General features: G+C 42.9%; 1 protein-coding gene across 1 annotated transcript in view; it reads left to right on the forward strand.

The window, feature by feature from the left end:
- Positions 1-911: 911 nt before the first annotated feature.
- Positions 912-3566, forward strand: part of zfhx4 (zinc finger homeobox 4) — an 82743-nt gene continuing 80088 nt past the window's right edge. Inside the window, exon 1 of the mRNA XM_044041267.1 lies at positions 912-1021. The gene's annotated coding sequence lies outside the window, so the exon portion shown is untranslated. The remainder of the gene's footprint in view (positions 1022-3566) is intronic.

A 3566-nucleotide genomic window follows, 5' to 3' on the forward strand; every position in this document is an offset into this window, starting at 1 on the left:
TCCACAAAAGTTTTACTTAGTGCCCACACTCTTGCAATGCTTTATGAGGGAGAAAAAAAAATTCAAACAGGGTAATCCAGGGGTCAAAATCCAAATAAATGGGGACACTTGGACTGAGGTTTGTGTGTTTGCGGGTCATTGACGTGAACATGCCCTCATCTAAGTGACTTAGGCAATGGGGCTGCATTGACAGTCTTAGTTTTTATCTCAGCCACTACAAGTACTCCCTTTTTTTTCTCTCCTCTCTGACCCCCCTCCCTCCACTCACTCAACCCCCCACCCTTTTCTTTCTCTCTCTCCATCTCTCCCTCTTTCTCTTTAAAAGGGAGCGGAAGAGTGGGCTGATACCGGTCTCATGTTTCGTATGGATTTTCGTTTATATAATCGATCGAAATGTCCCAATACATTGATTTTGGGTTCAGTGTTTTACAGACAAGCGTTTATGGGTCTCGATTTTATGTTAGCGATGATTCCAGTGTGACATCAATGCTGCCAAAGAAGTCCAGTTGTTGATTTTTAAATAAATGATCCCAAATCCCCGCAAAAAAATAAACGTCAATTGTTTCATGTGTAAAAAAAGAATTAATAAAATAAAGATACATAAATAAAGCCTGACTCGGGAGGAAAGGAAGAGGCAAAGAATAAGGGGAAAGTGGGTGAAAAAAGACAATACTGTGCTGCTTCTCTCCTTAATCAAATAAAGTGGTATAAAACACACACACACACACTCACACGAAAACATTTCCTTCCCTCTGAATTTCTCCTTGAATTATATGCCATCACTAGTGTGTGTGATTGCGGAATATTAAATTAAAGTGGGATAAGTCCGCACTGAGGCGGGCTGCGTCCAATCCGCAACTCATTTCCCCTGTTGTAGCACCGCATCACTGCGCTCCTCTCTTTTCAATGACAATGTGCCAAATCTGGGCATTTTGAAAACACTTTCCATATGCTATTATCGGATCGCTACTGAGCAAGAGAAAGACAGAAAAGAAGAAAAACGGAATGCTTTATACCAAAGGTACCGACTCTACATTTTTATCTATCTTCCCTTTTTTCCACTGGCTTACTGTACTTTGTGCTTTTTTTGGTGGGATTTAAATGAGATAAGAGGAGGTGAATTTGAAGTTTTTATAACGATTGCATATTTATGGACCGTTGCTGGATCGCTTTAGGGCTGAGTGTGAAAACGTCGATAGAGTTTATGTTGAGCATCTATATGATAAAACTGACAGTTTCTTCCTTTTTCACCCACACATTTTTAGGCTTTTTTGTTGTTGTTGTTGTTTAAGAGTGGATTCTCTTTTGTTCGCTTCTGTGCTGTGTGTTTTGTCTGTGAATGACTTTGATTGACGTTTTTAAAGACGCTTAAATCACAGAAATGTTTCTGTTTTGATTTAAATACATTTTACAGATTTTTTTTTTTTTACAATTCGCCTTTTTAATTAATTTAACACAGACGTGACTACTTGGAAGTGCTTTTACGTTCAGGATATATATGTCAGGATTTTCTTTATTTATTTGTAGTGAAAATATAGTTTTAATTATTGGGGATGTTTTTGGCTGATAGGTTTTTATGTGTGTTATAATTTTGCCTATATTATTTTTTTGCAATGAATGAAAAGACCTTTTATTGGAGGAGTTGCACTGTTTTTTTATTGACTGGCTGTTTTAATGGGCCTTCACAGAGCTTGTTTGTGCATGTGTTTGCTGGAGGAGAGTTTGGCCAGTGACTGGGTCACTGTGGCAGGTTGCAGGTCAGAGCTGTGGGCTTTTTTTACGTGTTTTTTCCTGCGTGTCCTGATAAGGCAGCAGGGGTCAGCCATGCAACCCCACGAGGGCGCGGAGGAAATGGTGAAACAAGGTACAGACGTCCGTGCGCACTGACCAGCTGCAGAACAGACAATTTGACTCTATTTTATTTATTTTTTGGCAAATTATGACACGGAAATCTAACGGAACATCAAGTCGTGTTTTCACTTCGACTTTATCGGATGCACTGATGCAACAACAATAGTGTCACACCATGCATCCCCTGGTGTGTCAATCCAATATGGTAATATCTCCAGACGATTCAGACTTATTGATCCACTGACAAATGATCACTATGAGAGTTCATACTGTATCTGTCAGCAGTGGAAAACAAAACAAACACACTGCAATGTTCAATGTTCGATAATTTCATCTGTGCTCTCCAGAGTTTAATTTCAGGCACCCATGGTCTGCACGGTGCCATTTATTTACAATTTACATTATGGAACACATATACTGGCACACACAGTCGCGCGCGCACACATGCACACAGACACCAGCGCGGAGTTTACTGATAAAAATCTGTAATTAACTGAGGATGCTGCTGATATGGAAATGGGACGAAATATTAGTTAACGCGGTCTATTGTCGAGCGGCTCTCCGGAGAAAGAGCATCGTCTGCAGGGAGAGAGGGAGGGTGGAGACCGGGGAGGGGGGGGTGGATTTTCAAAACGCAGGAGGTTAAGATAAGACGGATATATCACATCTCGAAATCCGCTTTGTACTTTCTCGCTTTTTAATGGAAAACAAATAAAACTGACAGACGGAACTTGGCTGAAAAATGTCAGCATTGCGCACCAATTGCGTCGCTACAGTGGGCAAATACATCCTTTTCAAAGACATGGAGACGTTCATATTATATTATTAAAAAAAAGAGGAAAAGAAAAGTCACATCACGGTGGTTCGTGTCGACTAAAGTCCTCCGTTTGCCTCTTTTTAAAGCCGCAGAATGAGAAATATAGGTCCAAGTCCATGCAGCTTAAAGCTCGACGCACACGTCCCGGTTGACTTTTTTGCGCGTCCGCTGCATCAGCAGCAGCAGCAGCAGCAGCTTCAGCAGCCTCAGCAGCAGCGGTTAGAGTAAACTCTCCACGCCGTCTGTGAGCCACGGCACCCACGGCTGACAGGCTGGAAAACCCCCTGGAGGACAGGGAGGCAGCTGCAGCAGCAGTAGCGGCAGCAGCAGCAGCAGGAGCCTTGGATCCGGGTGAAAAGTGACGCCTCTGTTCCTCACCTCGACCCACCCACCCCTTTGTCAGAGACCTCTCTAAACCCAGAATAAACAGCCTCGGGTCGGGTCGGACTCGGATCTTTTGGCTTCTTAAGGATCCAGTTCTTATGGGTGCAGTCCAGTCAATGTGGCTGCAAAGTAGACCTAGTAGTTCACTTGCCAGCAGCAGCCTTATAATCACATCCCAAGCCCCGGCTCATGCAGTTCAATTCACCCCCAGCTTCGATTTTTTTCCATGAAGGCGAACAAGATCTCTTGATTTTCTCCCCGATTGAGACTGTGTAAAGTCTTCCTCTTGTCCAAAAGCCACTATAAACACACACACTCACACACCACAGTCTCTCGCACACGCACTCACACACACAGGGGTAGGGGAAAACACACAGTAAACGGTTTGCATTGAGATGGTATAGGGTCAGCAGAGCAATGCACTCTCTAAAGGACACTAAATGTAAACGCCAGTGAATGGAGCTTTGAATAGAGAGGGGAATTTTTTATGTGACCTTGTATTGGATTTTTGCAG

Source organism: Solea senegalensis, linkage group LG1, assembly GCF_019176455.1.
Source record: "Solea senegalensis isolate Sse05_10M linkage group LG1, IFAPA_SoseM_1, whole genome shotgun sequence".
In the NCBI taxonomy this organism is placed as follows: domain Eukaryota; kingdom Metazoa; phylum Chordata; class Actinopteri; order Pleuronectiformes; family Soleidae; genus Solea; species Solea senegalensis.